Consider the following 24,043-nt stretch of genomic DNA (forward strand, 5'->3'; position numbering starts at 1 on the left):
CCGATCCATGTTTCTTCAAAATAATTTAGTAGCTGTGCCAATTTATCTTCTTTTGGATAAAAAAAACAAATTCTGTAATTGCAGTATAGAATTCATCTACTCTCTCTGGTGGTACAAAACATAGCGCAGTCAATTATCTTATTTCAAATTGAATTTTACTGCTTGACAAATATTCCTCAATGAAGAATTTTGTGCCAATATGCCTGAGAAAAGTGAAAGAAGCATCCTTGTATTTGGGTGTCTGGACATAATTTGGTTATGGTGTTAATCACTGTGAATTCAAAATCAAGTACTACTTTTCTAGGTCTTTTATTCATGTTTTTTTCTTAGATTACAGTTAAAAACTGTGTAGTTGAGGAATGTTTGTCAGGGAGTAAGGCATACACTAGTGGGATAGCTGTATTACTTTTGTTGGCATGAATAGTATAAATGTGGGTGAATGGGTGGGGGGTTGATTTAAAAGTACCATCCATCATCTAAACCGGACTATCGCTAGGATAAATAGGTTATGGTTAGTACTAAAAATGAATATCCTTTTTTTGAGGGTTTTCGTCATCATACATGAGGAAGGTCCATCTGAGAAAGTTACAGTTAGTTGAGGAGGAATGTTAATATCTGCATAGGTTTGGAGTGTTACTCTATGGGGATTACTTGTCAGTTTTTCTCTTTGGATCGTTCTTCGAAGGTTGAGTATGGGGGCATGCTACTAGCAACATGTGCAGGAATGTTTTATGCTACCTCTCTTAAGAGTGATCCACATGGTTCATTGGAGGTGTGTGCAAGAACTTTAATTTGTTGCACATTTTCACGTACTTCTTTTTCCATTGCAGAGGCAGAAGGGTTATGCTCTATTGTCCTAACAACGGTATCTTCCAGAGTAACCGCCCTGCCTGTGCAATGGGAAGAATAATATTGCACACATCTCCAATGACTCCGGGGTTCACTCAGTCTCTCTTTACAATAGAGATAGCCACCATATTTAAGAAGCTTGTTTCCTGTTTGGTATCTAACATAAGATGCTTCTCGTTGTGACACCATTGTGAGTAATTCTGTTAAAGAAAAGTGAAAAAAAAATGTTTACTTATTTGTCGTATTACATTTCTTTACGTGATCCTGTGTGTTTTGTTGCCTGTGGAGAAAACCAGATTTTCTTATTTTATTTTTTCTAGTATGTGGATAAAGGGAACAGTTAAAAAGCCTGTTGCAAATAATACATGTTAAGTTCTGTTATTTTATTTGGTTGTGTTTTCACTCTGTGGTTCGAGGACTCAAATCTTATTTTTTGATTCAGTTACCTGAGATTGATGTGCTTTGTGTTTTCTCTGATGTATGGGGTATTTGTTTCTTGTTGTTGGAACTTGCAAGATGAAGAAACCTACAGTGCTGGATATCTCAGATTTCTATATGACAGAGAGAAATGCAATGTTAATTCACAAGATTCAGAGTTGTTGCTTGATCATTTTGTTTTGATAATCATTCTTTTATTTCTATTCACTTACTCTACAGAATAGAAGCTTTGTTGTGAGACTTGATTAGATCTTTGGATCAATTTGTTTGGCATAGAAAGATCTTTAAGGGTCAGTTCAAAATAATAAGATTCAATACTTTTTCAGTACATTCTTTGTTGCTTGAAGCATCAGTCACTGTACAGCACCTACTGTGAGGTAAGTACCTGGCAGACTACGAATAGTTATTTTGCCCCCCAATCACTGTTCACAACCTGCCCTGCGGTAAGTACCTGGTGGAGCAGAAATAATAATTTTGCACCCTAGTCCCTATCCAGCACCTGCCCTGAGGAAAAGGTAAGTACCCAGTGGAATCAGAATAGTAATTTTGTCCCCCAGTCACTATCCAGTACCTGCCCTCAGGTAAGTAGCCGGTGGAGTAAGAATAGTAATTTTGCCCCCAAGTCATTGTCCAGCACCTGCCCTGAGGAATGTGAGGAATGTACACAGTGGAGTAAGAGTAGTAATTTTGATCTTGAGTCACTGTCCACAATCTGCCCTGAGTTAAGTATGTGCCGGAGTAGGAATAGTAATTTTGCACCCCAGTCACTGTCCAGCACCTGCCCTGAGGTAAGTACCCAAAGGAGTAGCATTAGTTATTGTGACCGCCAGTCACTGTTCAGCACCAGCCCTGAGGTAAGTACCTGGCAGAGTGAGAATAGTAATTTAGCCCCTCAGTCACTGTCCAGCACCTACCTCTGAGATAAGTATCCGACGGTATGAGAACAGTAATTTTACCCCCCCCCCAGTCACTGTTCAGCACCTCTTCTGAGGTAAGTATCCGGTGGCGTAAGGATAGTAATTTTGCCCCCAGTCACTGTCCAGCACCTGCCCTGAGGTAAGTATATAGTGAAGTCAGAATAGTAATTTTGACCCCAGTAACTATCCAGCACCTGCCCTGAGGGGAGTACCTGATGGAGTGAGAATAGTAATTTAGCCCCTCAGTCACTGTCCAGCACCTGCCCTGAGGTACGTACCCAGCGGAGTAAGAATAGTAATTTTGCCCCTCAGTCACTGTCCAGCACCTGTCCTGAGGTAAGTACCCGGTGGAGTGAGAATAGTAATTGTTTCCCCTAGTCACTGTCCAGCACGTGACCTGAGGTAAGTACGCAGTGGAGTAAGGGTAGCCATTTTGCCCCCTAGTCACTGTCCAGCACCTGCCACGAGGTAAGTACTCAGCAGAGTAAGAATGGTAATTTTGCCCCCAATCATTGTCCAGAACCTTCCCCTAAGTAAGTACCCAGGGGACTAGGAATAGTAATTTGGCCAACCGGCCACCTGCTCTGAGGTGAGTTCCCAGTGGACTTGTAACAGCCACTTTGCCCCAGTCACTCATCACTATTATTAAACTTATCCTCCATTTGCTGCTTTATATGGAACTGAGGTTATTTAATCTTTTTATTATTTACCTTTTTTGTTGAGATCCTCTATACTAAATATTGAGTCACCTCATAACTAATTTATTTAACTCTTAAAAAAATATATATAAATAATAGATTACGTTTTCTTTAATTAAACTTTGTTTGTGATGAAATATTCATATTTATTTACCTTTTTGTGTCACTAGATGGCACTGTTCTCTACAAAATGAATGTCTCCTCTTTCTGTTACAAAATACATCTTGTCAGAAAGGTATTCTGTGTCACTCTGACCACAAAATGGTGGACGGCGGTCTATATATGTCATTTTAGCGGTGCACCATAATTTAATTAAAATAAGTTCTGCAAACCATTTTTCATGTAACATGAATTGATGACAAAACATATATTTATTTTGCAGGTTTTAGAAAGTGATTTTTATGTACGTTTGAGCCATACAATGTCAGGCATTACAGAGAAAAAATACTTCTAGCATGTGGTAGAAATAGTCGAAGCACTAATTTTGTAACATGATTATAAAAAAAGCCTTAGTGTGAGTGTCAAGGTATTTGCTAAATATATTTAATTACTTCATTTTTTCACTAATTAACAAAATGTCAGAATTTAAAAAATATATATGTATGTCTGTGTTTTATATTTTACTTTTGTTCCCTTTTCAAGACCCATTTTTGTAATATTTCATGGTTAAGGTATGTGTGGTATTTGTTTGCGTGGTTTAGGTTAATTCAACTACAGTGCTATGTTTGCGTGGTTCAAGCTTGTGTTGCTGGGGCTTGCGTGGTTCTGGATTCGCCGTTGTTCAGTATGCGTTATAAATGCATGCGTTTTTCATGACTTTGTTGTTGTATCATACAACCGCTGTTGTGCGGCTGTGTGCCTATGGCAGTGAGGGGGTGGATGGATCGAAGCAAAATGAAAGAAAAAGGAAAGATATGAAAAAAATACAAAACGTGAATAAAAAATTAAATAAATAAATACAGAGTTTAAAAAAATAAAATGAAATAACAAATTTAATAAAAAACTTTAAAATAAAAAAGATAATTAATTGCTGATGTTTGTATGGGATTATGAGAAACCTATTGTGAGGCAAGAAGTTGAAGAGGAAAAATGCAAAAACGCATGTCATAATATAAAGCACCGTTCAACATAATCATATCCATAATATACATATACTACGATGATACACAAGCATATTATAAAACTGATATCACATGCAAGCCTATGGCAAAAGCAAACTAGCTGGGTGCACTAAATGGCTGCCGGCCGCATGGTCAAATAACAGCGAGCAAAGAGGCATGCAAGCCTATGGCAAAAGCACACTGGCTGGCCACACAAAATGGTCTCCAGCCATATGGTCAAACAACAACAGTGAGTAAGGAGGCATGGAGAAAAAAGAATATATGCAGGCCTACGGCAAAAGCACACTGGCTGACTACCCAAAATGACCACCAGCCACATGGTCAAACAACAAAAATGAGCAAGGAGGCATGGAGAACAAAGAACACGTATACACTTGTTTGCAGAAAAAAACATGAAATACAAACAATAGCCAAAATTTGTAATTTAGCCCAATGCCATCCCTGCCCTAAGTGATGTTTTAAAAAACATATACCACAGAAACAGTTCTTTCATGCACTGATGGCTAGTACTGGGCCATTGGCAGACTAGGCCATATAGTAAAATAAATGAATATTGCAAATGTAACAAACTTGGACAGAAGGTACTGAACTGTGTAAAATTTTTCCTTCACAAAAGGTGAAAAATAAAATGGCAAAAAATAACTAGGCCCCTACTGAAAATCCAGGGCACCCACCAAATGAAGTTTAAAAATGAAATAAAAGTAAAAAGACATGCTACTTCATGCCCTATCAAAGAAACAACACCCATATACAATAGTTTTTTAACTTACTTGTGCTATATCACAAAAACAAAGTTCTTAAATACAAAGGTATATATTCAGCAGACCAAGAGGGTGATCCTTCCTCATCAAAATCCAAATGAAAAGTGAACAGTAGATGGAAAAGCACTGGGAGGAGCATCCTGGATAGGAACAAAAAGTTTTTTAAAACGACTTCTCACACTTAAAAACAACTTTAACAATCCTTTGGAGTAGAAAATCCATACAAAAACATCTTTCAAGTAGATTTAGCTGCTTCTGAAGTAGAGAAGGTGCTTGAGGTGCACCTGCAATGGCTTGCACTTGTGAGCAGCACTATAATGGCACCTTTGCAGCTAGAAGGTGTGCAAGTGAGCAACAAATCTCACACATGCTCACAAGCAGCCTGAGACTATCATAGCACTCGCGAGTGAGTGCCCAAAACAATTCTCATGCACGCTAATGGAAAGAAAGAATTCCACCACACGCCAGATGGTGGAATTTGGGAACTCTGCATTACTCTGCACAGTGCGGAGTGGCCAAATTACGAAAACTCCTCTAGCAGAGAAAATTTTATCACCAGGGCTAACATTATACCCCATGGTACTTGTAATACAGTGGTATTCTGCGCTTTTGTGATGGAATACCCATTTGCCATTCACTAATGGGCTCATTACAACTTTGGCGGGTGGTGGAGGCTGCCTGACAAAGTCCCGTGTTGGGATGACCACCTATGCGGCCGTCCCTCAGCGGCCCCTATTACTAGTTTCCCACTAGGCATGGGGGCTTAAATATCATTTCAGCCTGCCGGCCCAGCGGAAAACTCACCATAGCATTGACACTCGCTCATAATTGAGCAGACGGCAATGTTGTGGTGCGTCAGATGCGACAGAACCTGTCCCGCTTTTCACTGCCCATGATTCGAGCAGTGAAAAGCGCGATGGGGCTGTCGATGGGGGCCCTGCAATTCCCATGCCATTTGCATGGGCAGTGCTGGGGCCCCCATAGAGCCCAAATGACCCTTTTCTGCCAGCCTTTGCATGGTGGTCCAACTGGAGCAGTCGGTCGAACCGTGGCAGCTTCGCCACGGTCGTAATGTGGCGATCCGACCACCACCACAAGTGTAGCACTCTTAAGACCGCCACACTCGTAATGAGGGCCTAAGTCAGCCTATTTACCTATTCCTACATATATCTGCTCCTGCATGTAAATGTTTCTATTCAAACATATGTCAGTCTCTTAGGTTACTGTCAATTCTTATAGTGATCACTCTTGTGTTTGTTCTAACATGCACCTATTGTTGTGTGTTATTGTGTATTCTTCATGTAACTCTCATGCACCTGCTGGGATGAGAGGGCACAGCACAGATCACTGACTGCCAGTAGAGTGTGAAAAGGGCACATATGATATTATTTATAAATATATATATATATATATAGCTAGATAAAAGCAACCTTGCCATACAAAACTATAACACCTCTTTAAACATCTTTATTTCTCTACTTCTCCTCTCCCCTCACCCCTAAGTACCACCAACAACTCCTCAACTTAGGTGACTGTCACAGTACCCATCCGTTAAATCAAAACTTCAAGACTTCCGTAACCTCCTACCCACAACTTTCTGTCTTCTTCAAATGTCAGCTTACCCTCACCCTTCTCTGTCCAACTGCTTTGCCTATCGCATCTGTCAATCAAACTGTATTTAACTATGAAAACTTCCTGGAACTCTGGCCCGCGCTGTACCTGCCCCAGCAGCGACAACCTTACAAATATATTGTCCCCTTTTGCACCTGTCCCATAAAGCTACCTTGGACCAAAGCACCCCCCAACTCCTTAGTACAGAGGGAAAATGGGCGAACTTCTAGTTTGCACTGCCTATACACCCAACCACAGTGTTGTTTCCAACAAACTGGTGGCTGGGTACCCTTACCTTGCTTTTAAAATGCCCTCTTAGCCCTACCCTTTCTTGCCCTTGCCTTCTCAGCCCCCTGGGCTGTTCCATCCGACCGACCTTCCCGATGGGCACACCTCCCAATGTTTTCTGCCCGCTCACCTCAAGTCCCTGTTGGGTAAGAGAGCAAACCACAGACTGCTAACAACCAGTATGGTTGAAAAGGCCAGTATAATGAAGCAGATTCACACTACTTAATAAACATATCACTCTGAAGTTGTGCCGTACAAAACTAAAATGCCACACTAAACATCATTATTCCTCTATTTCACATCCATCCCTAAGTACCACCAATAACTTCCCAACTCAGGTGGCATTCACTGTACCCATTGTTAAATCCAAAACTTTGAGTATTTCATAACCTTCTACCCACAACTCTCTGTCTTCCACAATTGTCAACTTACCCCCATCCACCCTTCGAACTGTTTTTCTTATCCCAACTGTTAATAAAACTGTTTTTAGCCATATAAAGACAAAAACATCACCGCACACTGATTGTACATCCCCGGACCCGGAGGACCCAGAGGATTAACACTGTTTCTGTTGATTCTTAGAACCAGCGATTTCTGGGTTCAGAAGCCCACCTGGGACTTCAATGGCACCAGGAGACACCCCCATGGCAGATGTTTCAGCAAACATGGTGGGCGATCATGTAGGGCCCCTGGAAATACGACGGACTCATGGCGGTCCCTTGCTAACAAATGTGGTGCTTTGACACTTATTGATACCTTGGTACCTGGTGCGAGGCAAAACCGCAGCCTGGCTGACAATATCTTGCACCTACCAGACTGGATTCATGACATGGTGGCTCGTGGTAAACTGGTCCCAGTCACCCCTGGACCTCGGGTGGAGTTTGGAGTAGCTGGCAGACCTGCAGAGAGTACACCCCAACAAGTTTACTGTTTTAGCAACAAGCTGATGTTCATTGTTGTCAGTACTAGACAAAATGTTTCATGTTGCTATGTAGGGTTTGCATTTTTGGGTGTCTTCAGTTGGTTGGGAATGCTAAAGTGGTATGGGTACAGGAAGTTGGGATATGTGTTTGTTACAACACCACACTACGGTAGCACAACATACATATGCCTCACTCCATTTCACATAATGCGTTGAGGTAAATCAGGCTCCTCTGCCTTTGACACAACATGGGCCCTGAGGTAGGTTGAGTGACATTGTTAACGTAGAATGTCCACGGATTGAATAGTCCATGCAAGACATCACAAGTGCTTGCATACCTTGATAGGCACCATGTTCAAATACCTCTGTTGCAGGAAACACATCTAATTGGTTCCACCGACCGGGCTATAGGTTCTCACTGGGCTGGCATCAAAGTGTCCTCTTCATACTCTTCATATTCCAGAGGGGTCCCAAAGGGATTCTAATCCTGATAAAAAGGGTGTTTTGTTCACTTTAATGCACTCCAAGGTAGATGACTGTGGGAGATATGTCATATTGCAGGGCACATTGTACGGCACTCAAGTCACTATAATCACGACATATGGTCCCAATATACATGACCCAGAATTGTATACGTCTATATGGCACCGACTACTGGAGCTGCCCCCAACGGCTATAATCTGGGGGGGAGACCTCAACACGTATTTAGAGGGCACATTCATCTCATCAGTTCATGGCACATGGTCCCGGCTGGACTACTAGCTAGTGTCCAGAGACGTAAGCACTTGGACCACAGAAATTCAACATCTACCAAGGACCCCCTCAGATCATTCCCTGGTACAATTAGTAATGGAATTGCCAACACACACCCACGCCCCCTTCACTTGGAGATTCTGTGCCACTGCTCTCCATGATGTAATCTTCAAAACGGGAGAAGTAGACAATACATGACTTTTTTAAGAATAACCTTGGGTCAGTTGAAAGCCTCTTCACGATCTGGGAAGCTTTTAAAGCTCATGTTCTGGGAACATGCAGGCAGGAGGCCCTACGCAACATCCATACCCAATTGCGGAACACTGAAGAAACACTTAAGGGTTTAGAGAACCAATACACAACATCCCAAGACCCTGCGATACTTGCAGCAATATGGGAGCATGTTACAGCATGCAATGAGGCGGCTGAGAGAGAGAGACGTGTTTTCTCTCCAGCCGACCTGTGGTGAGTGCTTATGGAGAAGGTGCATGCCCTGGTGGACACTTGGCACTGAGTCTGAGATCACAAAGCGCATCCACGTGTGTTACTGCAGTATCCACGCTGGATGACACCATAGTCTATGACCCCCCGCCATTTTAGCCACTTTTAAGAGTTACTACTCCAGTCTATATAGCAGCTGCTGCACTGTCACAGAAATGGGGATTGCAGAATATTTGGAGGACATAGCGCTGGTTTGGCTGTAGGATGGCCAGTGGGAATATCTGGTACAGCTGCTGACCGTGGAGGGACTGAGGAAAGCAATTCATACCTTACCAAATAGCAAGGCCTCAGGCTTAGATGGCCTAACGAGTGAATTCTACAAGGAATTCGCTGATATGTTAGCCCCACATCTACTGGCTGTCTACGAAGAAGCACACAGAATGGGGCAGTTGGCAGCCCTCCCTTAAGGAGGTCCTCATTATCACCCTGCTCAAGCCAGAGAAACCACCCAACAAATGCAAGTCTTATAGGCCCTTATCATTCACCCATCTCGATGCTAAGATACTAGCTAAATTTCTCACCACTATGGTCCTACTGGAACCAATCCAGCTTTATCCCCCACTGATCTACGGTTCACAACCAGCGTACCATTTTTGCAGTCCTTCATCACTTTGACCCAGACATGCAGACAGCTGCAGTGCTGCTCGATGCAGCCAAAGACTTTGACTCTCTTGAATGGACTTACATGTTTTCCATACTCTGTCGCATGGGGGTACCATGGTCATTCTTACAGTGGACCCGACTGCGGTATGCGGATCTGACGGCCTGGGTGACAATCAATAGTCATAGCTCCCAGCCATTAGCTATCTCTTCTACCATATTATTTGAACTGGCCTTAGAACAGCTCACATGCATAAATAGTCAACAACATGCAGCAACTGCTCTACACTTCACTAGTCATTCATTTGTCATATCCCTTTATGCAGATGACATGGTGCTACACATCTGAGAGCCCCTGAGACACCTTGTGCAGGTCATGCGCGAGTATGTATGATACAAGTGTTATTCAGGCCTGAGCATTCATTGGGCAAAATCTACTATACTACCTTTTACCCAAAGAACAGTACCACATCATTTAGATTACCCCTTGGAGTGGAGTAATGACCCAGTCAAATACATTTGAATACATAGAGACCCTGAACTTATGATCCACTATAACTTCAGCACAGCCATGGCTCGTCTAGACGAACAGATCTCCAAGGGGATATGGCTACCATTCTCGCTAGCCGACAGGGTGGCACTGATCAAAATAGTAGTACTTCCTCAATTACTCTACCTTTTCATCAATGTGCCTATTCAGTTGACACAAATTTTTTTCAATCCTTTATTTTCAAAGTTGTTAACACTGGGTTTGGCTGGAAAATAGCCAAGAATACGGTGGAAAATTCTTACCTTGCCATTTGAGTATGGAGGTTTTGATGCACCCGAATTTCAGATATATTACCTCTGTACCCTGGTGCAATACGCACACTACTGAGTATACCCCCAGGCATACATTCCAAATGTAGCGGTTGAAAAGGATGTAACACATACAGTACCCCTTGAGGCGCAACTGCCACATGGCAGGCAGCTGCAATGGACAGGCATGATAAACACCGTAGAATGTACAGCAGCAGCCTGGTGCTCGTTGGGAGCCCGCACCTGCAGGCTTCTGCTATATGCACCAGCGCTCCTGCTGCAATACCACCCACACCTGTCCATAATGCTCGAAAAACAGACACTTGACCTACTGAAAACTGAGTAAGGATCACTACTCTACCTTCTAAGCTGTATCCCCCACACTCCCAGCTTTACAATATATGCTCACTAATACTTTCCCGAACTGGTGACACACCTATATAATATATTGCTCTGAGATATACCGGAAACTGAATCGCTGGCACTACAAAAATTTAATGCTGTGTTAAATGACCATTTGAGCCCAGAAGACTGGGACTTCTGCTGTGTACTCACTGGTATACTCACACCCAACTGCAACCTTTGAATCATTCACTCCATGTATCTACAGCAAACATATTATACTCCTGTGCACCTTTGTAAATATAGGTTGAGGAATGATGATAACTGTCTACACTGTGGGCAGGAGCGGCCACATTTTTTGGATATGGCCTGGGGATGCAGGAAAATATATTGCTTTTAGGTACAAGTAACAAAAACCCTCACAGACATGTTATTGGAGGAGGTAGTATGTACGCCGAAAATGTGTCTTCTTGGATTAGTAAAAACCTTACAACCAGGCCACCGCAAACAAGCAGCAATCGCTCTACTGTTGGCAAAGAGGAGGGTGGCAGTTCACTGGGGCAGTAGGATGGTCCAGACAATGAAAACCTGGTGAAAAGACATAGGCGGTCATTCTGACCGCGCCGCCCGCCATGCGGTTACCGCCGAATGACCGCACCGCGGTCAAACACCGCGGCGGTCATTCCGACTTTCCCGCTGGGCCGTTGGCGACCGCCAAAAGGCCGCCCGCCGGCCCAGCGGGAAAGCCCCTGCAACGAGGAAGCCGGCTCGGAATGGAGCCGGCGGAGTTGCAGGGGTGCGACGGGTGCAGTGGCACCCGTTGCGATTTTCACTGTCTGCACAGCAGACAGTGAAAATCTTTGTGGGGCCCTGTTAGGGGGCCCCTGCACTGCCATGCCTCGGGATTCCGACCCCCTTCCCGCCAGCCTGTTTCTGCCAGAAACAGGCTGGCGGGAAGGGGGTCGGAATCCCCATGGCGGTGCTGCAAGCAGCGCCGCCATGGCGGATTCCTTGGGCCAGGGGAAAACCGGCGGGAAACCGCCGGTTCCCCTTTTCTGACCGTGGCTTTACCGCCGCGGTCAGAATAGCCCAGGAAGCACCGCCAGCCTGTTGGCGGTGCTTCTGCCGCCCTCCGCCATGGCGGTCATGGACCGCCAGGGTCAGAATGACCCCCATATTCTTCTGCCAAGAACATTTGGAAGTGTATACCGAAGAGCTCCCGCAGGCCTCCAGACCCAAGCCTCACAGCGTACTTATTGACTAGCCACCTCTACAGCCATAAGGAACAGAGCTGAGACTCACTAATGCAGACATGTGGAGGTATACCCAGATACATTTTGGAGGTTAATGAAGCTATGATTACTGACAGTAATATTGTGGTGTATGTTGTTGTACAATTGAGACACTTCAATAAATAAAGGCTCCAAAAAACATCCACAACATTATTGTGAAAAAATAAATAAAAACATTTCTGACTCTTCTGAAAAGATCAGTTGAAGGGCATCAATTGCCCCTCACATCACTGACTGCCCCTCGCATCACTGACTCCATTCATGGATTCCGCAATCTACCTCCACTACCCCTTTCCCTTACTCCTCCTTCCAGAGTCGGCCGCCCAATTCCACGTCTGACGGGGCATAACTCCACAACAATTTTCCTGCAAACGCTATCCCCGCCACCTTACTTGTAATAGTAACCTTGGACCAACCTCTCTCTATCATGTCCATTATGAACTGGACCACACCCTCTCTCCATCTGCACACGTCCACATGTTCTCTCCGCTGTGCCCCAGATGCCAGGAATTCCACCCATGGTAATGATTAAGCCCTCTTAGTCGACTGTGCCAATGAACCTAACACTATCTGTATCAATCTTGCTCTCCTGTTGTCCACAGTTCTGCTGACATTACTGTCTTCTCGTTGTCCATATCTGCAGCAGGCCCAAGGAATCTCCTCCACTGAGAACGAGACAAAGCATCAGCAGTGTCATAGTCAACACCTGGTAGATGCGGTGTTCTGAACACAATGCTATGCAGTAAACAACAATGAGTACGAACTCCCAACAATTTCAACACCTTAGTGTCCCTGGCAGATTGCGTGTTCACAATGTGCACAACAACCTTGTCTCCCCACAACACCAGTGCTTCCACCAATGGGAAAAGTTCTAGGAAGGTAATGCTCCTGCCTTCATTCTTCCAAGCAACTGGCCACTACTCTACACACCAATTTCGCTGCCAGTACAGACCAAACCCTAGACACACTGCCGCATCTGAGAATATCAGTGTATTTCATTCCATTTCTTCCCCAAGACCATTCAAAGAGATACCATTGATGTGCATTCGAAAATGGCGCCACATCCTTAAATCTTCTTTGACACCTGCCGCCAACCACACCCTGTGATGTGGCAACGTCAGACCTGGCAGAGCCAAGCCCAAACTCCTGCGAAAAGTTTTTTGGCCCAAACTACTTTACAGGCGAAGTTAAAGTGGCCTAGCAATACTTGTTCCTCCCGCACTTGCATCTTCTGTTTTTCTCAAGATGCGATCAATCAATGTCACCATGCCCTGTTTTTTTCTCTTCATGCAGCCTTGCCTCCATAGTTCCTGAATCAATTTCAATCCCCAAGAAGGTCAAATCGTTGTTGGTCCCACTGTTTTGTCTCCACCCAAAGGAACACGCAGGTCGCCCATGAACTCTTTAAAACTGCCCAGCAGCCCCTACAAAGAAAAAGTAGTCCAGATTATGTGTCACAGCCTTTTTTACTGTCACAAATATAAGTAGTCACTGTATGAAGGTGCTAAACTTCTAAAACACTGCTCAGGAAATAGAGCAGCTCGTTGGAAGTGGTTTATCAACAAACCACTGGCAGTCAAATGCACAAAGGTTTAAACTTTGTCTGAAGCACTGGTAGCAAGTGAAAAGCTGATTATATATTGCCCTTCACCATGTAGGCTCCACCACCCACCTCTCTCACTGAGTCAATGGCTGTGTCCACTAAAGTATAAGAAACAGACTTCAAGTCTTCTGGTATATAGTCATTAATTGACTGCCGTTCTGACCAAGACAGATGTTGGATCACTCAAAACTGGCACTTCTCCTTTTGTGTACTAGTCCTATTCGTGCCATCCTTCCTTCCCACACTTCCTTCAGCAGTTTATCCTGCACCACCCGAGGATGTTTTCTCATGAACTTTAAATTGTCTGCCCATCTTCACCTTCTTACTCTCGGTTCCCCCTACCCCAAAGACAAACCCACCTGAAAACTGATAACAATTTGCCTGCTATATCCTGCTTGTCATAACACTGTCATAACACTGAAGCCAGTATTCCAAATCTGCGTACCTTAAACCAGAGTATGAGCCCTTACCTGCAGACCCTGTTGCCCCCTATTCTCACCCCAGGGCAAAGGCTGTGACCAAGAGCCTATTGGTATTAAATCCATACTGTCTGAGGGGTCGACATGCTGTACACTTAGAGTAGTTGTACGGAAATGTACAATATGGCCTATTACAGAACTCTTGGTTATATGCCAAGAATGCACTTCCTTGACTTGGCTAACCCCTGTCTGTACCTCCCCCATCTCACCGTGGGTGGGGTGCCCATGAAATGCAAGTAGAAAACAGCCAGTCTGCTGGCTGTAAAGATCACAGACAGGCACTGGCCTGGTTGGAGCTATTGTGTGCTGCTACAGATTGTGATCTATTTCTCCCCATTTTCCTCCACATCATCTGCTACCCTGGCCCACAGCACTCTGGATACTTGTCGCAATACACACTGGCATATATTAAGAACACAGTTGTCCAATTCTCAATGCTCACTGGGACTAGAGATCTCTTTGTTAACTCATATCCTTCTTGCTTTGACCCTTCCTTAGCCCTAATATCTCTGTGTAACAATTTAAACACTTCTATGTACTGCCCCTTCCAAATCTGTTCTTTCATGGCATTCACCAAAGGTGCCCAAGCAGTTTGTCTCTACCATTTTTCTACTTGCCAGCATCTGTAAAACCTCAAATTCCTCCTGGTTGTCACTGTTACTCTTTGCCAAAGCTAGAACTGCCTTTTGTCTCTTCATTACCTCCTCCTGGTACTCCTGAGTCCTCAGCTCACCTTATTCCAATTAGTTGTCAAAATCCAAAGGCTCCCTACGATCAATAACTTGTCCTGCCAGCCACTTGTCCTTGCCATCTCCTCCCAGTCTTCATTGCTCCTCCACTAGTTGTGGAGAACACTTCTTCTGCCCACGCTAGACCTATCCCCACCTGTCGCTGAGGAGGCCCCACTAGACCTTCCTGATGCCATATCATTACTGTCCAGCACTGACATCTGGCTGGTCTCTCTGGAGCATGCCATCTCTTTGCCTCGGGTGGACAAGCCACACTGAATAGTACTTTTTATGCTGAAAGACGCAATGTGCTTGGGGTGCTAAGCTCCCTGCCAGACCAGTATTGCCATGTTGCACCCAGACCCATCTACCACTAAGCTCTCCAAGCCCACTCCACTATCCCTGTTGAAGCCTCCCTTAGAGTATAAACAAAGACGATTTATTTACGTGCACGGAGACTGATGGCTTGAGAGTGCAAGTCCAACCAGTGAGAATTGCGAAACTCCAATACAATCTTTTATGCATGAAGACCACAAACATGTGAAAATACACCATCCAATCAGAACAGCAGTAAGGTAATTTCTTCATCAAGTACATGGTGTGATGTTGATCAGGTGATGTATGGTGTTACACATATATTATGCATCTATCCAATCACAGTAGAACAACATTTCATGATGGCAGCGTGATTCAAGAGGACCACAAGCGTGACCTGCACATTTCTCCGACGTTTGGGACTTTCCAAGGAGTCACCAAATCAGTTTCTTCATAACCTTTTCTAAGACCTATGTGGACATCGAGATGTCTGTCTGTTGCTTGGCGAATGAAGCAATGCATGTTGCGTGAGGTGTCTCTTTGAAGCAAGCCTTGCATTGCAAGCTGTCTGCAAGGGTTAATTTAGTAAAGGTTATCCAACATTTTGCATATGTTTTTCAGGCCTGTTCAGCATTGAGTATCACAGCATGAGGTCAGGCCTGGAGAAATAATAAAATGGATTCTTTAGCCAGTTTCCAAATCCCTACTACCCCATGTGCTGCCTGGTTCCCACTCTGTCCTCTCGTGGCTCCATCAGCAACCCCACATGGGCCATGCCGCTTGGCCTTCTGCACCACCCTTACATCGTTTATGCAAAATACCTACATGGGGTTAACTCTGTGTATGGGTTTGAATGGGACCTCCCGTTCCAGTCTTAAAGAGCCTCAAGGCGCATCATCCCCCTATATTATTGCTGAGGAAGGCCCAGCTGCTGGGGAGGCTGTGAGGCCTCCAAGGGCCGCTCCATGTGACCTGGTCCTTAAGACCTGACCCTGCGACTCAGATGAGTCATTTGATACCATCCTCTAGCCCCACCCTACTGTGGGGAGCTGAGCATCCTCTCAGTCCCTTTTACACACCAGAGATACACTTGCTGCATACTTCCATGTCTTTGCGCAGGCCCCCTACCAGGCTCCGACTGTGGCATCAGCTTATGGTGTACGGCAGTAAACAATCAAATATCGCCACCTCGTTGATGCCTTTCACAGTGACCTACTTCGGCCTGTGTTTCAGTCCAAACTGAGTCCTTTCACCCCGCTTCCCTCAATAGGTGTAAAGACTACTGCACAACAACATTTTCCATGCCCCACCCAACCCTCCCACCCACCAGCTACACCCAAACCCACTAATGTTATCCCCTAGATTACTATCCTTCCTATCCCTACTGAGGCCCCAATTCTGAGCAGGTCAGAAAAAGGTGAGGTATTTGGTGCATCAATATGCTTCACCAAAACTCGCCTTGATTCTTGCTGCTGTCTTGTCCTGGCTGCAATATTGTAATGGCCTCTACACAATCCTCGTCAAGCTTCAACAGATGAAAAACCATGCTTCTCACGTGATAATGGGACTAAAACACACAAGATCATATTACCAGGACTTCTCCCAATGGACCTCGCTACCCATCCACAAGGGGCTTGGTAATGAATACTTACAATTCAAGAAATCCTGGAAGATACACTGTTTCATTTTGGCATGCCAACGAGCAGATGAATCACTTGAAGACTTTGCAACTCAGCTGCGCAAACTAGTCACCTACAAATTTGACAAATTCGACAATGAGGCAGCCATCAGGCTGTGCATCATAGAAGTGCATCATAGAAGGAGACCACTCAACTGGATTCCAGAAGAAAATACTGAAAGAAACATACATGGTGGACAAAATACTGACCATGGCAAGGTCAGAAGCCAAGGCCACATTGCATGCCATACAAATAAAAAATGGGAGAGTACGAACAATGGAACATGCTCACCGCATGGCCGGCAGCCACAGCAGACATGACAAACCACCACTGCCCCTGAACGAAAAGTGTCTGCATGGGCTGACACATCAGGACGGAGAGAGGGCGACCTGCCCAACCAAGAACAACCTTGAGTTTTCATGCGAAACATATGGAAGCACATAATTGCAATTCTTCCACTTACTCAGATGCCCCCAATGCACCGGACGCCAATGAACATCAGTACTTCATGACAGACTCCCCAGTCCAAAGACGAGCACCCAAACATGTCCAACTAGTTGACAAACTGCAAATAAGGAAGACAGCAACTGTAGATCTGCAGGTCGGGAGTCACATAACACGTTTTATACTTGACAATGGAGCCACATTCAACATCATGTGAGCTTTGGAGCATGAAAAAATGTAACACAAGAGTCCTCCGTTGCCTAAGACTGTAGACGTCTTTACATAGTGAATATTGGGAAATTAACAGAGAGGCTCACGTACAATGTCACATCTGTGAGAGAAGAGGTATACATGTCCAATGGAGAAACATTCCAGCACCGTGTTTGCTCAGCAATGTCACTGCGCAAGTGATGGCCTCCTAGCCATGACGTATCACATAGCTGAGCATCACAACATCCTAAGAGGCTAAGGGTCTTGGAAAGCTGAAGTACATGCAGGTCACCCTTCACATTAACAAAGCGATCAAACCAGTGGCTCAGAGTCCCTGTGCATCTCCAACCGCAGGTAGAGGAAGAACTAAATAGTGTACTCGCACAGGACATCATCAAGCATGCGGAAGGATCAGCTCAATGGGTGTCCCCCATCATGGCTGTGCCAAAGAAAAACATGCAGAAAATCCAAATGTGTGTTGACATGCGCTTAGCAAACACGGCTATCGAAAGAGAACGACACCCAGGCTCCCACCTAAATGACATGATTAGCTGCCTCACTGAGTCCTCTGTATTCTTCAAGCTTGACCTATTCAAAGGCTACCATCAACTGGAAATAGACCCGTAGTCCTGTTATATCACCACATTTTCCACCCACTTAGGACTATTTTGTTACAAACCATTAAGCTTTGGGGGTAACATCAGCAGCAGAAATATTTCAGGACATGGTGAGATGAGTTATCCGGCCCGTAAAGAAGTGATTAAACTACAGAAATTACATCATAGTATTTGGTCGCAATAATGATGAATACGACTCACCACTAGAGAAAGCAAGCAGTTGGAACCGGCTGGCCTGACAATGAACGAAGACAAATGTGTCTGGAAAAGAGAGAACTCTTCTTCTTTGGACACATCTTCTCCCAGAAAACAATGCAGCCAGACCCCAGAAAGGTAGAAAAACTCAGCAAAACACGGTCTCCAGTGGGTGTAGCAAAAGTGAGGTCATTTCAGGGTTTGGCGATCTACTGTGCTCGTTACATCAAAGACTTTGCCACGGTGAGCACCCCATTTCGTGAGCTGACCAAACAGGCAGCAATTCTGCTGGATCTCAAACTGTGGCAAGACGTTCAAGGACATTCGGAATGTTGTCACAGCCATGGACAACCTTGCATACTTTGATAATTGCATATGCAAGCAGAATCGGAAATAGAGCAAGCATACTCCCAACTAGAGAAAGAAAGCCTAGCAGTTGTCTGGGCATGCAAGCACTACCACATGTTCATCTTCCGGGCACTGGTCACAATCTACAGCAATCCCAATGCAAAAATTCCACTGTGCATTGAAAGGTGGGGAATACACCTGATGGACTACGATTTCAAAATAGTGCACAAACTAGGGAACAAGCACAACTTTGCCCTACTACATGTTGCGACATCCCGTACCCCAACATACAGAGACATCTTCCATGGCCGAGAAATACCTTAACTTTGTGCTGTAACAAAACACCTCCTCAATAACGATGGAAGAACTGGTGCAGGAGATGATGGCTGACTTCACTGTAAAAACAGTCAAAACATTTATGCAACAACAGAGGTGGAGACATGTGACCAACGGTAGCCCAGTAGGTAAAGGGGATCAGGGGCAAGTAAATACTTGCATTCAAACAGGTACAGAAGGAATTATCAGAAAGAAGAGCAAGGGATACTGCTATGAGGCACCAGGGAAGACACCTAAAAGACGGACAGTCAGCCTTGCACATAAGACTCACAGAGGCATGATGGCAACAAAATAAATGCTGTGAGAGAAAGAATGGTTCCCGTGACTTGACAATCTGGTAGAAGACATGATTACGAACTGTCATCTCTGTCAGGTAACGGGCAGGCCACCCAAGCCAGAGCAGCTACCTATGTCAGACCTTCCCATGGCTGCATGGACAACTCTGGCCACAGACTTTTATGGGCCTTTGGACATTGGTGGCTATCTGCTGGTCGTCATTGATGAATACTCTCGATTTCCCACAGTGCGCCATGTGCTATCGACATTGGCCATGTTACCAACTCTGGATGACATTTTTGCAGCTTGGGGCGCACTGCTGACACTTAAGACAGACAATAGACCCACATTCTCAGGAGAAGAGTTTCACAGATTCATGCCATATCTGGAACTACATCACAGAAAAATAACACCGCTGTGGCCACAAGCAAATGGCACAGTAGAATGGTTCATGAGCAACATAAGGAAGGCTGTTCAATTGGCAAAGCTGGTGCAGATCTCTGTGGGACAAGAACTGTGCCTAGTGCTTCAGGATTACCCCAACACCCTGCATAACTCTATGGGGAAGTGCCCATCAGAACTGGTACTGGGAGAGTGAACAGGTCCGTCTGCCTCAGCTGGAACCCAAGGCCCCATTAGATCATAGTGACATGGTTGCATGTGACCAAGAGGTCAAGAGGAAAATGGAATGGCAAGCTGATGCACAACGCCATGCTACATCGCCTGGCCTAAAACTGAGTGACCTGGTCCTTGTACGCTAACAGCAAATACATAAATCTGACAGCCCTTTCTTGCCCCAGCCTCTGAAGATAACCAACATCAAAGGGTTGATGATCACAGCAGCAGCAGGCTCTTACTCCACAACCAGGAGCAGCTCTCACTTCAGAGAGCTAAGAACGCTAGATGAGGAGGAAGGAGAGGCACAGCCAAATGATGAACGGACATCTCTGAGTGAAGACACAGTAGAGCCAATGTAGGCGGCTCTGCCCAATGGGGAGGGGGGGAGGGCCCGGGGGGGAGGGCCCTCCCCATGCCAAAGGCACAAAAGAAGAAAAGGACCATGGAAAGGAGAGCGCCCGTCCAATGAGAGTGAGCAGGAAGCCTAAATGACTGATTGAAGAACTATGAAGATTCACTTGAACAATAACTGCCGAGACAATCTCTCTCTTGCTTTCTCGTCTCTACATTTCCACACATTAGTGGCACAAGGAGAGCAAAGAACATCTCCAGCAAAGGTGACTGTGGAGAATGGATATTTTTTGTCAACAAAAGGGGGAGATGTCTGCACGAGAGCACATAGGGCACTAGAACCACTCGCATACCAGGTGTATGTGTGATCACTGGACATCACGTCTGGTCACTAGGGACCGAGGTGGGGATCCGGGGAAAAGTGGGGGCCCAGCACTACGGGCCAGCACCTTGTGGAAACAGACATGCCTGTTAGCCTGCCTGCATGTGTGGCAAAACAAAATAAAGAAAACTACACTCCTACCGGGCTTCTGTGTCATCCTATAGGTGTGGGCATTGCAACACAACAAACAGGATGTGCCTGTGACTTTGCAAAGCAAGGTCAGCTTACAGGACTAGAAGCATTAAGGCCAGTTTCCGCCTCTTTCGATCATGTCCCCTGATCATCTAAAACAAGAAATTAAAATGTTACAACAGGACAGTGCATTTATAACAACCATCCGCTGCAGCCATAGGCCTCATTTAGGGATTTCCAAGGGTGCAGATGCGACCCCTTGGTCATCCCTTACAACTCCTGGCACTGCTTTTTGGACCCAGGCCTCAGAGGTAGCAACATCAGTACCAAGAATGCAGAGGCTGCTTGCTTTTATGGTCGTTGGGGCTCTAGTCTTCTTGTTTTTTACCCTATTTGTTTACACCAATGGTGAATAATAATCTATTATTCACTATTAATGTAATGAAAAATAAAGCACTGGGAGCTGGAACAAAACTTTCACTGGCCACAGAGGTCAGTAGAAAATACTTTCAAATACCATAAGCATGCTTGAGGGTGACAGTTTGTATGAGAGAGACAGCATGTGAATGTGTGAGCATGTGTGGGTGAGTGAAATTCAGTGAGAGCCACTGATAAGTAGTGTCAGAATGAGTGAAATTGAGTGTCAGTTACTGAGTGAGTGAGAGTGAATGAAGAAGAGTAAGAGTGACAGCAAGTGAGTGAGAATAGATGAGTGAGAATGAATAAGAATTAATGTGAGGGAGTTTTACTCAGTGTAAGTGAGAATAAGTGATGGTGAGCGACAATAGAATGAGTAAATCAAAGTTAGTGAGAATAATTGAGAATGAGTGAAAGTAAGATGGACTACAAGCGTATATGTGTAAGTGAAAAAGCACTAGTGAGTGAGTGTAAGAGTGAGTGTGAATAAGCGAGAATAAGTGAGAGCAAGAGAGAACATGTTGAGTGCAAGTGAGTGCAAATGAATGAGACTGAATAAGAATCAGTGTGAGTGATCGAAGCTAAGTTTAGTGTGAGTAAGGATGTGATAGTATGTTTGTGTGTCTCCCATTGGCCCTGGCACACTGAAGGTCATTCTTAGATTACAGAAGCACCCTTGGCAAAATACTGATGCTGGAATACTGGAGGCAATTCTTAGCATGGCAGAGAGCTTTGACAAATACCAGCACGGGCATACTGGAGGTAATTCTTGGCATATGGGCACCTATGGTAAAATACTGGTATCGGCACACCAGAGGTAATTCTTGACATATGTGACACTCTGGGCAAAACGCTAGTGCTGGCACACCAAATGTAATTTTTGTCAAATAGGGGGACAACTGGGACATATGGGAGGGTGAGCAACTATGACAAAATGCTGTCTCTGACACACTAAAGGTACTTTTGGACATAAGTGCCCTCCACAGAATAACAATGGCATGAACAGCACAATTTTGACACAAGGAAAATGTTTGTATGTTTTGGCCTAAGGGGCACCTGTGGCATATCAGGTGCATCCATGACAAAATACTGGCCCTGACACAATCAATGTTTTGTTTGACATATGGGGGATTCCAAAGCATATTTTTTTTTAAAGGGGATGAACTCCTGGGAAGTTACAGTTTTCTTTGGCTTGTCAGACTATGAAAGGACTTGAATATTTAACAAGTGCCCTTTCAGAGACTGTGGCTTTAAGCAAATTTACATGAAAATTGTGCTTTCAAATGCACTATAATGGTTCAATATTGTGTAAATTTTCTCTGTGGAAAGACCCCACATAAGCTTTCCTAAGAGAGGTGTGGCTCACTTGTTTCACTCGCTTGCTACAAATTAGGGCAGCTATTATACCCCACCATATTTAAAGACCATGTTAGCACCCTCAGAAAGGTGGTATTTAAAATATCCAGTTGTCTGTTTGAGTTACTATTTTAGTCATGCAGTTAGCGTAGGACTGCAGTAATGTCAATTATCATAATATCATTGGGTTTAAAGTCATGAAACATCACTTTCTGGGATGAGTTGGGTCATAGGCAATATGATCAACCCTGCCAAGTGTCACACATCTTGAATTAGAATAACGCATTTCAGGTCATATTCTCGCATTACCGCAAAGCCTGACATTGTCACGCCAGTTATGAAATGCAGTAAAACCTTCTTGTTCCAGTTTCCCACTTTGCTAGGTTCCAGTTTCCCACTTTGCTAGGATTCCAGAAAAGGACTTCCTCTGGCCAGAAGGTCAAAGGTCTATAAATACATGGGGAGAACTGAGTTTGCGGTTATTATGCCCGACACTAGCACTGGTGTGGTCTGTGTTTTCTTGCCACGGCAAGCACCCATGCAGGCCTAGTGAGGTGCAAGAGGAAGGAGCACCGCCCAAAGGACAATCAAACAACTGTCGCTAGAGAAACCAACACCATATGCCACATGCTACTGCACCACACACACTGTCACGGAAGACTCGTCTCCTGAAGAAAAAGATGTATTTCTGGCATCCTTAACAAATGACCTGAAACAAAACAGGTGACCCCAACCAATGTGTGTTGTTGAAGTGGCCGTGTCCCCAGTAAAGGCTCTGATAGACACAGGCGCCTCAGTGAACGTAATGGGCCTACAACAATAAATGCGCCTTTGGCATTGCCCAACTCTGACACCATTGACCACCAAAATCTTTACCTATGGCAGCCACACACCCCTACAGCTGATGGGGTGAATGACAGTAAGCATCAAGTCAAACGACAGGGAAACAAAGCCACATTCCACATGGTCATCAAAGAAGCAAACTCAGCTGAAGAACTAGGCCTGATGTCTTTCGCAATGAGTGTCAGAACATTCCAGGTGGATGAGCTGTTGGGGCAGTTTTCGGAGCTGTTCACCGGCCTAGGGTGCTTTAAGACAACTCCCATCCAGCTACACATCGACAAAGCTGTGAAATCCGTGGCCCTATAGCACAGATACATCCATTTCCACCTCCACCTGTTGGTGGAGCAGGAGTTGGACAATTTTGAGAACCAAGGAGTGATAGAGAGGGATCTGGCCCCACTTCCTGGGTATCACCCATGGTAATTAGAGAAAAACCTAAGCAACTTGGGGGGATCCAGCTATGTATCGACATGCACCTCCACAACAAAGCAATCAAAAGAGAGAGACACATAACACCCACCATCGATGGCATCATCGCTGACTTGAACAGCGCTAAGTGGTTCTCGCAGCTTGACGTAAACACCGGTTACCACCAATTAACCCTCGCAAAAGAAAGCAGGTATATCACTACCTTCTCAACACAGCTAGAGCTACTGAGATACAGATGCCTGAATTTCGGCATCTCATCAGCCGCAGAGGTGTTTCAAGATGCCATTTGCAAGATCCTGTCTGGGCTACACAGAGTAATGAACGTCAGTGATGACATCCTGATCCACTCCACCACATCCAAAGAACACCATCAACATCTGAAAGCTATATTCAG

The sequence above is a fragment of the Pleurodeles waltl genome, chromosome 10 (genome assembly GCF_031143425.1).
Source record: "Pleurodeles waltl isolate 20211129_DDA chromosome 10, aPleWal1.hap1.20221129, whole genome shotgun sequence".
Taxonomy (NCBI): domain Eukaryota; kingdom Metazoa; phylum Chordata; class Amphibia; order Caudata; family Salamandridae; genus Pleurodeles; species Pleurodeles waltl.